At 45.6% G+C, this 14,220-nt stretch overlaps 1 non-coding gene across 1 annotated transcript; it reads right to left on the bottom strand.

Moving 5' to 3' along the window:
* Positions 1–826: 826 nt before the first annotated feature.
* Trnat-ugu (transfer RNA threonine (anticodon UGU)) lies at positions 827–901 on the bottom strand. Its single transcript has one exon. It is a non-coding gene; the product is annotated as a tRNA-Thr (tRNA).
* Between the last annotated feature and the right edge of the window lie 13,319 nt (positions 902–14,220).

Genomic DNA, 14,220 nt, shown 5'->3' with positions numbered 1-14,220 from the left:
GGCATTCATTATTTCTCAAACCCTGCTCTCTGTCTTGGTAAATTCCCAGTGGCGGCCGGGTACACACGTGGTACTTCACTTCGAAAGGAAAACACTTTCAAAGGATAATTAAATAATCTGGTAGTTTGAAGTGATTTTGCGATGACGCTATTTCTTCTTACTTTGTTTCATCCAAACCAGAACCCATAACAATATTTGACTTCCTCTCTCTTGGGCTCTTGACGCTGAGTAAACCCATTTTCAGTCAACTTTATTCGCTGGCGAGCTACTGTCAACTCCGTAAACAGCCTGCGACGCAGCACGTGTCAGATTTTTTACTGATAAGAACATATGTTTTGGTGCTGAGTTAATGTTTTTGAAGAGAAATGCTGAATACGGGAAAAGATGTTCAGTTACTTAAAGTAGATCACTGAATTGTAATCGTAACTGTACGCATTGAGATCAGTGCCGTGGCTGACAAGTCATCGTACAGGAGATACTTACAAGAGGTCCCAGCCGTGTGATCGACTGTTTGAAATTAACTATATGGTGACGTGGGTTAACATCCCAGGTATCACACACTGCAGCCATTCACCCGGGTGGGCTCTCGTTTGCAAGTGATCGACAAAAAAAGAAAAAAAATTCTGAATTTAGTGTGACACTCAATAGCGTTGAAACAGGTGCACTGTATAGTGTAGTTGCGTCGTATAAGGGATAGGGCATGCAGGACGTTATGGGGTCGAATCTTGTCAGGTGTATTAAATTCCTTTTTTAAATGATAATTAAATAGACACCCTAGCTGCAAGCAGGCGTTGATAAACTTCATTGTGGACATGTTGAAAATGTGTGCCCCGACCGGGACTCGAACCCGGGATCTCCTGCTTACATGGCAGACGCTCTACCCAGCTGAGCTACCGCGGGCACAGACGATAGTGCTTCCGCAGGGACTTATCCCTTGCACGCTCCCCGTGAGATCCACATTCCCAACATGTCCACACCACTGCATTCGTAGTGCGCCTAATAGATGTTTGCCCATCATACTCATTACTCGTGGCAGATTAATCTACCAAGTCCCGTACGAGTTCGGGCATAGCGTGTGCGTTCGCACAAGAAGGTCAATGGCCGGGAAGCCATATTTCAACTATATATGACGGTAGTATCTGTTCCCGAAAGAACAGATACCGTATGGGACTTGGTAGATTAATCTGCCATGAGTAATGAGTATGATGGGCAAACATCTATTAGGCCCACTACGAATGTAGTGTTGTAGACATGTTGGGAATGTGGATCTCACGGGGAGCGTGCAAGGGATAAGTCCCTGCAGACGCAGTATCCTCTGTGCCCGCGGTAGCTCAGATGGCAGTCTGCCTTCGGCAGTGACACAGTGCGGACCGTGTTTCCAGCCGGCCGCGCTGTGGTGCGCGCGCCTGTTTGTTTACGCCGGAGCAGCTTCGCGTGTGTGGTGTTGTGAGTCTAGAACGAGATGGCACACTCGTACAGAAAAACGACTTTGAAGTTCAGTTTTGCGAACGACTATCCACGACCAAAGGCACACGAGATTGAACGTTTCTTCAGAGAAGAGGTAAAAATCGATCCACAGGAAATCGTGGGAATCAATTTATCGCTCGTTTCAAGCGTCGTCTATGTCAAGCTTGTTGACGAGGCTGCTTGCGACAGACTTCTACAACGATCACCGAACGGGTACCGTTTCTGTCATGCCGACGGGAATGTTGGTGCGGTTACAGTCGATCACGCGGGAATGGGGATCCGCACTATACGAGTCTTCGAACTTCCGTTTGAGGTCCCGTCTGAACTTGTTACTGACGCCTTTCGACCGTACGGTACAGTTCTATCCCATGTGGCCGAAAAATGGACGAGTTTTACCACGTATCCCGTTTTAAATGGGGTGAGACAAATACGGATAGAACTGCGAAAGCACGTCCCCTCTTATTTGTACATAGGAGGTTGTCGAGCGATTATAATCTATGATGGGCAACCTCGCACTTGCTCGGGGTGCGGGAAAGAAGGTCACGTCCGCTCGGAATGCCTCCAGCGACGTTTAGTGCAAACTCCACGGGATGACGTTCAGGCGCCACAACAGACGACTGTCTTACCGTTGACCTTTGTGGAAGCCCTGAGAGGCGACGTGAGGGAGATTTCCGATGGGCACCAGCAGCTGCCCCCTATAGAGAACATGGACACCAACGGACTGGAACTCCGACCATCGGTTCTACCACAACAGACACAGGACACCACACAAGAGATGCAGCTGACGGCCGCTCCAGGCTCATCCGTGGGGGCTGCCAGTGCTTCCACAGAGAGCGTGATAGGCCAGGCCCAAGACGGAGGATACGCAAACCAGACAGCCGATGCGGAAGCAAGGCAACGGAAACAGCGTTCACCGAAGAGAAGAAAGAAGCGTCGACTGACTTCTGCTGACGATAGCCATAGTCCCGAGGGGACAGTGGACGACAACGACAGTATCGACCTGAGACCAGTGGATTCAACAGATACCGAGATGACGATGCAGGAACTACACAGCGATGATAACTTGAACTCTCCTTCTGGTGACCGGAAGACGGAAGTGGAGATGACAACTGTCCAAAATCAGAGCGATGACAACGTTACCTCCCATCCTTCGACCTGTTCCGGATATATGCTGGGGGACTGGGCGCAAGAAATGGACCAACAGGAACAGGATGAAAATACGAACGCGACGATTGAGGATAGTCCTGGCCAAAGGCCGGGAGGAGTCGGGAAATGTTGACCAACTTAGTGTGTTGAGGAGCGCCGGGGGTGCAGATGGCCGCTTAATGACACCGTCCTACAACTGATGAACAAAAGCCAGGCGTACCGCATTGCCACGATAAACATTAATGGCATTCGGACACCGCTTAAAATTCAAATGCTGAAAGATATGTTACGCGCTGCGGACGTGGACATTGTACTCCTCCAAGAAGTGCGTTTCACATCACCGCCAGAGTTCTACGGTTACGAGGCACATTATTCAGTGCACGATGAAAGTGGATGCGGTGTGGCGATTCTCACCAGGGAAGGAATAGGAGTGGAGGACGTCAGGTCTCTCCCTTCGGCACGCGGCATAGCGATCACTGTCGACGGCGTTCGTTTCATCAATTTATACGCACCATCTGGCTCCACAAAACGAAGAGAAAGGGCGACTTTTTACACCGAAGAGATAGCACCGTTGTTCGCTGGACGCTTTGATAACTATATAGTGGGCGGCGACTTTAATTGTGTCGTCGACAAAAAGGACCAAGTACCTCATTATGTGCCATGCATGGAACTGCGTGCGTTGATTACCGAAATGGCGCTTCTGGATACCTGGGAACTGCAGCATGGTGACAGACCGGGTTATACGTTTGTCACGGGACACTCGGCGAGTAGACTTGATAGGGTGTATGTGACCCGAGCACTACGGACGGCGATACTGGATGCCGAAATCTGGCCGGCGGCTTTTACGGATCACATGGCGTACGTTTGTACGATTTCACTAACGCGTCAGAAGATATGGCGGAGTAAAGGTCACTGGAAAATGAATTGTGCACTTCTACGTGACACTGAATGTCACCAGTCGATAGAGGCGGCCTGGGAGACCTGCGTTCGCCGACAACGAGCCTACACCTCGGTTCTCCAGTGGTGGATTAAATGCGCAAAACCAACGTTACGGAGAACGTTGATACGATACGGGCAGGACAAATCGCAGTGGAACCGCACGACGGCTGATTTTTATTTTACAGCCCTGAGGGAGCTGATGACCCAACAACCATCGCCGGAAAGGCACACGGCCATGCGCAGGATAAAAGCCAAGTTATTACAGCTGACGAGACTAAGAATGGAAGGTATAATGGTCCGGGCGAGATTGGCGGACACAGTTGCTGCCGAAACCCCCTCCATGCACCACGTGGTACGTGAACGCCAACGACGACGCAGGACATTGATCAGGGAACTAATCTCTGAAACTGGCCAGCAAGTTGTGCACCAGCGTGATATTGCGCATGTGTTTACCGACTATTTCCGCCAGCTATATGGACCTGTACATGTGAACCACGAGACACTACATGATATCATCTCGGAAATGCCAGATAGAGGACCACCACTGGATGCAGAGACTTTCATCACAGCGATAACAGAGGACGAGCTGACAGACGCAATTTCCAGGGGGGCACCGAACAAGTCCCCAGGACAGGACGGCTTCCCAATTGAATTTTACCGCGCCTTTGCATACCTCATGGGACGGACCTGGATTCAGATGTACAACGAACTCCTGTTACCGCAGACTGAGATCCCTGTCGAATTCACGGAGGGTATCATCATCCCAATACCCAAACCACGCGGTGGCAGAAATCCAGGAGATTATAGACCACTCACTCTCTTGAACTGCGACTATAAGATTTTCGCGCGCATCCTTGGGGCTCGCCTGCGGTCTACACTTTCTGATAGACTCCTCAGAGATCAAACTTGCCTCGGCGGCAAGAGTAACGTACATACGGCGCTCGGTGACTACCGAGATATCATCGCATTAGCAGCGGCATGCCGAGTGCGTGGGGCACTCGTCGCTATTGACTTCGATCATGCGTTCGACAGAGTGGATCATACCTTTTTGCATGCGGTGATGGGCAGATTGGGAATCCCGCAGGCCTTCATCCTAGTGATCATGCGACTGTTACACGGCGTACGATCAAAGGTCTCGGTGAATGGGCGGGGCACTTACATTGTTATTTCAAGGTCAGTTCGTCAAGGTTGCCCCCTTTCGATATTTTTGTATGCAATGGCATTGGAACCCTGTCTATATGGTCTCCGAAGACGGTTGGAGGGAGTGCCGTTGCCACAACTGACCTTTCATTGCCGCGCTTATGCTGACGATGTGATGCTGGTGGCACGGACAGGCGAAGAAGTACGTACGGCGTTGGCATGGATACAGCGATATGGGATGGCGGCAGGAAGCGTGCTTAATCTACAAAAATCACGCTGCATGAACGTCGGTCGAGGATTACAACCGGGGGAGGAAGGCCCGCTCATCTTAGTTCCGACCATCAAATGCCTAGGTATTACGTTCCACACGGATGTGCAGCGGACAGCAGCGGATAACTACCGACGCATATTGAAGCTGATGCGGACAATGGTGCTGTTACAGAAATTAAGAGCGTTGGATATGATTCAGAGGGTGACCTATGTTAACGTATACCTAGCACCGAGACTCACTCACGTAGCGCATGTCCTGCCTTTAACGCGCACAATGGCATCACGGATACAAGCCACTTCGGAACCTACGTGAGTGTGGGACACCTGTTTAAGATCCGATACACAACGCTTACGCTACCACCTGGAGAGGGTGGACTTGGTCTAGTGAACGTGTATGAAAAGGCACGGGCGTTATTCGTAAGTACGATTTTCCGACAGTGGCGCGGTCAATTTCGCAATATCTCGGGTGCGTTGGCCGATGTACTAGCGCCCACTTCAATGCTGCCCCCAGTCAAAGTGGGCCATATTTCACCAAAGCTGTCACATTTCAAGTCTTTTTTTTTGGAGCTTAGCTATGTCAGAGATTCCTTCCCAACAACGCGACTACCGACGACGCGAGACGTATACCAACTCTTACTGCGCCGGTGCCCCAGGAATACCCTGGAAAAGAAGTACCCAGACAAGAACTGGCGACAGATATGGCGCGTTATACGGAACGTTTACCTCCCAACGTCGGTACGCTCAACATGGTATGTGGTGATAAATAGGAAGTACGCAACGAATCAACGGCGGCACGCGATTCATTTGGCAGACACTCCACTATGTTTAGGCTGCGCAACAGTGGACACTGATGAACATCGTTTAGTATGTAGTGGGACGGCTCCAGTGTGGCACTTGGCACAACAGATATTGGCGTTCCTGTTACGCTCCGCCCCTCACACAATTTCATCAGACACACTTTTTTTTCCCCAAGAATCTTATTTCCCGGTCCAAAAAACCAATGCGGTGACATGGGTGCGGGGAATGGTGGTGGGCTACGTATATAACGAATCGGATAAGGACAAAATTAATTTTTGGCATTTTCTCCTGGATGGACACACGAAGCTGCAACAGCATACGAAATACAGGCAAGACTTCGCTAATTACTTGCGACTTACATTTATCGACCCGCCGGCCAGATGGGGTGTGACGGGTGAGAGATGAGATAGACGAAGAAGCCGAGATAGACATCGATCACACTTACGGACCCTTAGTTAACTTCGAGAAGACGACCCAGTCTTACATCAACGTCTGGAGAACGAGTCGATAGATGGCTCTCTTGCTTTATCGAACGTCGGGTCGTGAACAGATGTCGCCCCCGACACGAATTTCATTTCATTGCTACAGGAGCATGTTTCTTTTGTATTTGTACTATCCGCAATCTCTTCATGTCTTTCATTTGGACATTTTCAGTTTTATTCATTTCGTTGATTAATTACTTTTCTCATTAGCCACTATTTGTCAACATAGGGACTTTGTAGACACTATTTATGCGATAGTACCACAAAATGTATGTCAGCAAAGGTGGTAAGCCTGACATTGGACTTACAAAAAAAAAAAAAAAAAAAAAAAAAAAAAAAAAAAAAAAAGGTGACTGGTCGGGAATCGCAAAACCCCGATTCGAATCTCGAAGCAAAAAAAAAAAAAAAAAAAAAAAAAAAAAAAAAAAAAAAAAAAGATGGATAGAGCGTCTGTCATGTAAGCAAGAGATCCCGGGTTCGAGTCCCGGTCGGGGCACACATTTTCAACATGTCCCCAATGAAGTGTATCAACGCCTGCTTGCAGCTAGGGTGTCTATTTAATTATCATTTTATTTCTAGCAAAGCTGCATGGTCATCCACGGTAACTGTTCTTTAGTCAACAGATACTACCGTCATATATATAGTTAAAAAAATTCCTTTTTATTTTAAAATCTTTACCGAAATTACTTCCATCATTATTACGATTCCATTAACGATGACCAGGTAAGTTCGATGAAAATTTAAAAATAAAAAGAATTTAGTGCATCTGACGAGATTCAAATCCATAACTTCTTCTATATGAAGCTGTTATCCTATCCATTACACCACGCAATCAGACTACGCAATGCAACTTTCTTAACGCTACTTTCTTTTGGTGAGGTACTCGCAAACGGCTGCAGTGTGTGTTACCTGGGATCTTTACCTGTATTACAGCATAGAAAGTTTCAGAATGTCGATCGAAGCGCTGGGGACCTTGCGGGTTTTCCAGTAAAAATGGTGAATGGTGTGGGCCCTTAACTACGTACCCTCACACTTAAAGTTGAAATATTACAAGTTTTGGCTGGTTTCGTTGTCTAGGGGCTGGGATACGTAGTTGCCACATTACAAGCCAAATACCGCTGACTACAGTCTACAATATGAATATACACATGAGTCGAATGGTCAAAGTTTCCGATCCATCGGCAATCGCGAATGTAACATAGAAATTTATAAATAAGAGATTGCGATAAATAAAATCTGCAGATACTATCTTAACGACTTTAAATCGTGAGTACGATAGTAGAATTACTTTTCGGAATGTGGTATATTTCTGCAAAACACTTATTGGTGTCGATAGTCCAGCAGTTAAATAAAATATAAGTTGAGTAGCAGGGAAACAATAGATTCCTACTGCACTTAATTAGTTATTAGCGACAACATAGGTCACGAAATATTCACTTCTAAGCGCATACTACGTCTTCACTGTAGAAACCTGGGAAATCTCACAAGTTCACAAGTCTGCACTCTGATGTATTTCTATCTCTCGCGACCACGCGCAAACCGCTCCACACTCCAAGTCTCTCTCCTGACCGTGCGCCCCTCGCGCCGTACTGTCCCAGACTCTCTCCATGTCCTGTGCGACTGTCCCTCGCGCTGCACTGTTCCGAACTTCCCGTCCATTCACTTTGGCTGTCGCCTCCCTTAGTAACGAGCGGTGTGATTGGCGATAGTGCTTCTGTGATGTCTCCAAGCCAATTCACACTCACAAACATTTTGAAACACATTCGAAATACTGGATTTACATTTAAATAACTTGAAATTAAATAAAGATTCCTACGGCTGGACAATAAAACACACTCTAACACACATTATTTAATAAATAAACATATATATGAAAGGGATAGAACAAAAGGTAGGCCAGTAGCCTAATGTCTCTGTGCTTTCTAAAACACAGTAAATATTTAACCAATTTCTTCATGAATAGTATATATCGGATATAAACAAAGACATAGATATTCAAAAAGATTTCGGGCTTGCTGCCGGTCGTCGTTAGCTTCCATCCACGATATTTCGACTGGACAACTGCCAGCCATCCTCAGGTGAGCCATCGAAGACTGACGAAGACGCCCTCCGTTCCGTAATATATAGCGTGCAGCGAGTAATCCGCGCATACGTCAAAATCATATGGAGAGACGAACCACACAGCCCGCCAGCAGCGCCCTCGCTGGTGGAACTGCAGAACTCAGCTGTCTTCGGCGTTGTCAATTGCCGCGGCCATCGGAGTACTCTGACGTCTTCGTCTAGAGCAGATCTTAGAGACGACGGGGTTCCATGCATTATGTATTTGGTAGCCAATGTCACGGTTGATAAGATCGTCTGTCATGCGGATTTCCACTGATTCTTTTATGACGGAGTCCCAAAAGGATGTTGCTCTGGCCAAAATTGTTGTCTTGTCATACTCCATTGAGTGTCCAGTGGAAATGCAATGCTCAGCAATTGCAGACTTGCTAGGTTGCAAAAGGCGAGTACAGCGTTGATGTTCAGTGCAACGTTCTTCTACTGTTCGCAATGTTTGTCCTATATATGACATGCCACACTGACAAGGTATTTTATAAATTCCCGCCTTCCGCAATACCAGATCGTTTTTCACTGATCCCAGCAGGTCGGAAATCTTCGATGGTGGACGGAAAATTATTTTCACTTCGAAACCGTGGAGGATTCTTGCAATTTTGAAGGAAATGTTGCCAACAAAGGGAAGAAAAGCTAAAGATTTAGTAGGCGTGCTCTCTTCTTTATCCACTCCCTTTTTCTTTGGCTTAATTGCCTTGCTAATTTACCGGGTAGAATATCCATTCTCTTTGAAAGCCCTCTTCAGATGGGCACGCTCTTCATGCAAACTATCCGCATCTGACACTACATGAGCTCTGTGTACACGTGTTTTAAGTACACTCATTGCTTGCGATTCGTGATGGCAGCTGGACGAATTTAAATACAAATCAGTATGTGTGGGCTTTCGATAAACAGAATGCCCCAAAGAGCCATCACTCTTCCGTCTAACTAGCACATCCAAGAAAGGGAGGCAACCATTTTTTTCTAATTCCATGGTAAACCGAATGTTCTCATGAATGGAGGTGAGGTGATCTAAAAGCTCCATTAATTTTTCTTCTCCATGAGGCCTCACTACGAAAGTGTCATCCACGTACCTCCAAAAAAACAGTTGGTTTGAGGGCTGCTGATTCAAATGCTCTCTCCTCAAAATCCTCCATAAAAAGGTTGGCCGCCAAGGGAGACAAGGGGCTACCCATGGCGACGCCATCAATCTGTTCAAAATATTTTGAAATTGACAACGACGAAGACGAGTTCTGCAGTTCCACCAGCGAGTGCGCTGCTGGCGGGGTGGCGTGGTTCGACTGTCCATATGATTTTGACGCATTCGCGGAATACTCGCTGCACGCTATATATTACGGAACGGAGGGCGTCTTCGTCAGTCTTCGATGGCTCACCTGAGGATTGCTGGCAGTTGTCCAGTCGAAATATCGTGGATGGAAGCTAACGACGACAGGCTGCAAGCCCGAAATGTTTTTGAATATTTAGTTCGCCGGGAAAATTTTAAATTTCACACACACATAGATGAATAAATATATTTATAAGCATGCTGCTCCCATTTTTCGTGTACCTGTGGTCCCGGCGGAGGTTCGAGTCCTCCCTCGGGCATGGCTGTGTGTATTTGTCCTTAGGATAATTTAGATTAAGTAGTGTGTAAGCTTTTGTAACTGTGGAGTACTTACGGCCTGACGCGATCGATAGTAATCGGCCACTTTGACCTCCACTAACTCGTGTAGTATTAAAGTTACATGCATGTAACTTAAACCAATTGAGGTTTACAGTAATGGCTTTCTAAAGTCACATCGATCGATAAAATCGGATGAACCGTTAAATTTCGGAAACTCGTTGCTGGGTGTTGCTTGTATAATTTACAGTCAGATACTAAACTTTAAACAAATAAAAATATTGAAAATCTGATTACACCATCAGAATCGTCGTACAAATAATGGTAATGTACATGTTTCTTCTTTAGGTATCGTGATTCATCTGGCTACTATTAATTTCTATACGAACTGTGAAATGTCTGCCATGATGGTTTCACAAAGTCCACCATCTTTGCACTCGAGGCATACAAGTCTCTTTTATCGACACAGCTTAACCCTGGAATCCCCACCCACGTGGCCGCTGGACCCCGGCAAGCGTTCAGCACCACGTGGCCGCGGCCCGCCGAGAGGCCACGCCAACTCCACACTTAAAACACTTCCAGGGCGCCACAACTCGCCGGTTACCTCACAACCTCTCCATGTTTTGCTGACGCCCATGTGAAGAAGGGGCCAGTCGCTATTTAAATCTTAAATTGTACTGAGAAAGTGAATTCAATTAAATAAGTTAAATAATAAATCTTTTTAAAAGCTCAGTTATGGGCTTTTACTTTAAGAGTCACTCTAAAATGCTCTTTTGCGGGATACTTTTGGCAATATTTCCCTTGCAGAGCTCGCACTCAGGTCAGCCAGACTAATGGTCTATAGCCTGCAAATACAGCACCGGGTAAACCCAAACCCTACTGACAAAGTATCAGGGGATATTTACGAATATTTTGTAGCGTTATAGCATGAGGGTCCTTTGGTGTGCAGTACAAAGTAATTGCATTTTTTTTATTTCTTACTTCCATTTATCTTTAAATTTTTATTACTTCAAAAATAAACTCATCATTCAAAAAATCTTTATTACTCCGAAAGTACGCTCATCAGTCAAAAAATTAGACACCTCAGATCGCACACACAAATGAATCATTAAGCCATTGCAGACGGTGCAGAGATTGAGTTACGTGTTCAACCGTGTGGTCGCTGCCTCTACATGAGCAAAAGGAAGAAGCGTTCAGTGAGACATTTATGTTTTAAGTGGGCACTGTACATAAACGTAGGAAAAATACAAGGACGTGTCAGAGTGGCTAAAAGGAGCGTTCCCACGGCCATACGGTATGTGAAGTTATGGTATTTTTTGGTATTTCTTGCTGAAGTGTTCAACGTGACTACAAGCACTGGTGCAACGCACGTGGTCACGAAACACGATGTCAGAACTGTGGTAGGAAGAAGAACCTAACTGAGACGTACTGTAGACGTATTCCACAAATTGTGAATCAAGATTCCTTCCAGATGCAACAGGAATAACGGCAGACGGTGAATGAAGGTCCACCTCGAAATGTTGCGAGACAGTATTGCGACGAGAACTCCATACAGTGAACATTTGAAGTCGGTCACCTCTCAAAAGGCCATGGCTCATACAGGCGCATAAAGACTGGAAGAATATATGACCGGTTTTCTGAACACTCCTCCACCTTATTACAACTCGACTGGCCTGCAAGACCATCTGACTTGAACCTCATAGAAAGTCTGCACATGTTGGAACAGCGGGTAAAACGGCGACATCAGCATCCCTGCAATTTGGTGGAATTGCCTGATCAAATTCCCAGCGAGTGGCTTAACGTAATAACCAAATCCATGCGGTTATCAAATCGAAGAGAGGAATTGAACGCTTGTAATGATTTCTCTAGTGGTGACTGACTATTGGTCTGTGAGTTTGCCAGCACTTCAGTGCAAATGTCGGCGGTATGCATTGTGTGTCTTCTTTGGAATAAAGGCTGGTGTTATAAATTTTTACTTTGGTAATGCCCAGTTCACTTCTGACTTTCAAGCTTACATTCGTTGTTGCTCAGTTCTCGAAACAAAATAAGACTAATTATCGAAGCTAGAAGTAAGCTCTACCAATACGATCTTACTGGTGCGTCCATACTGTGTCGTTACGTCAGCAGCAGCAAGTATATCTGTTTCGAGCAGATTGTGGACATGAAACGCGCCTTTCTATCTTTCGCTTTAATTCCCACACATTTCGCGTTCTAAAACTACACTCCAGAGGGGTCAGATCACGCTGAATGAAGTTTCAACTCCACAATGTATTTACAGAAGATTGAATAGACAGAGAGGTGTCACCGGTGTCGATTGCTGTAAGAAATGTCGTGTTATTGCTCAGCACACTGAGAACTGTCGTTCTTGACTGAGAAATGTGTGGGAATCAATGCTCCAAGGGTAGGAATAGTTTCACTGCCGCACTTTATGCTACCTCTAAGATTTCGTGTCGATTCTGAGTTACGATCTCTGTGAAATATTGTCGTTGGCCAGCCATTTGAAAACTGCTTGATCTAAAGGCGGGGAGTTGCGGTTCAGACAAAGAGGTGTCTAAAGAAAGGTTGAAATGTGGGTGAAGAGGGGGCTGTGACGACGTTCCCATCGTGTGATACGTCTACAACGGCGTTGGCAGAATTGTGGTGAAATTTGGAACTAATAGGGTATCATTAACACGCCTCACAACTCACTGGATATTTTTCCCGCTGGAGTTGACGCCTTTCTGTCTGAACGGTCACCTAGCCCGTGGCGACGACTACAGATGAAATTTGTAGGCACCTTTAAGCCAAATTTCTAACTTCAATAGGAGACAATTACGTTGTTTCGAAAAACTGATACTTTAATTATGTTGCGTATTGCAGTTTAATCTTAATCCAGAATCCAAATTTTTCACAAAAAATGGCTCTGAGCACTATGGGACTTAACATCTGAGGTCATCAGTCCCCTAGAACTTAGAACTACTTAAACCTAACTAACGTAAGGACATCACACACATCCATATCCGAGGCAGGATTCAAACCTGCGACGTGGAGTTGACGTGGAACCTTTTCCGTTAAATCTGAATCAAAACTTACAAAGTTTACAGATATTCGGTATAAAAGCCGTAATTCATGAACTGATAGTGAACATTGTGACGCGTTGGTAAAGTGGTATGGTACAAAACAAAAGCGTTTGCGTTCGATTCCTATGAACTTTACGTTTAACTTACGACTTCTTTCACCTTGTCCGATGTTAATATGAAAGATATCGAGCTGCGCCATTGTTTGCAACACCCATTTAACTTCAAGTTTCCAGATAACTGGCTGGGTAAGTCGGTCCAAAAGTTGTAAGAATACCCAGAATACCATCTCCACAGGGGCCAGTGAAGCAGTGCGGTGTTCAGAACTATTTTTTGGTAAATAGCACTTTGACCTGTTTTTGGGGTCACCATGTATTTCTGTCTCCAGTAAGGTATTAAGCTAATTGAGGCGCTCGTGACAAGGTAACGGTAAGCCACACACTGGGGAATATTGGCAAGTCCTTTTTGTATGTGCTCGAGGATTTCAAGTCACCACGAAACCAAGAGATGGCAGGACACACATTGTTGTTATGTATTGCACCAAGACAGCACGACATATTTTGCTATAATATGGTACGCCGAGAAAAGATGATTTCTTGCATACTAAACTGTATGAGCGGTTCAAATGAAGAAAAAAAAATGCGTTGTGGAACCGATATGGAAGTAGAATGTTTTGAGATGAATCCACGTGCGACGATACAGTTGTAAATCTGTATTATCACCCAAATCTATGTGATAAGCATAAAAAATGTAATTATGTGGCATGACGATAGCATCCGACTATGTAGCTTATCACGACAGTGTGGTACCAACAGTATGTTCGGAAATTCCCGTTATAAACTTACAGGACTTCTAGTGAATGCGTATTATTTTTAACGGAAACCCACGTCCGAAAACGTACCGTTTCCGTTCTACCACTGCTCCAATTCAGCTGTTTAATTCATCCAGTTCTGCTTGAGGAATTGAATTAGGCGTGGCGCAGTGTAGTTATTAGGTAACAGTTCGAAAGGTAACGTGGCAAAACATCATTTATTACTTAAGCACACCGAGCTGCTGTTGTAACGCAACAGTACTGCTCTGTGCGAGCAGTATGCTGCGTTAGTTTTGTTTTCGAGTAATGTAAACACGTAATGTTTGAGTGTTAATACAAACAAATGCGCTTAGGTAATAAATGGATGTTTCGCTGTGTTTCATTTTCGAATTGTTACCTGGT

Source organism: Schistocerca nitens, chromosome 9, assembly GCF_023898315.1.
Source record: "Schistocerca nitens isolate TAMUIC-IGC-003100 chromosome 9, iqSchNite1.1, whole genome shotgun sequence".
In the NCBI taxonomy this organism is placed as follows: Eukaryota; Metazoa; Arthropoda; class Insecta; order Orthoptera; family Acrididae; genus Schistocerca; species Schistocerca nitens.
This window is presented reverse-complemented; position numbering and strand designations above follow the sequence as displayed.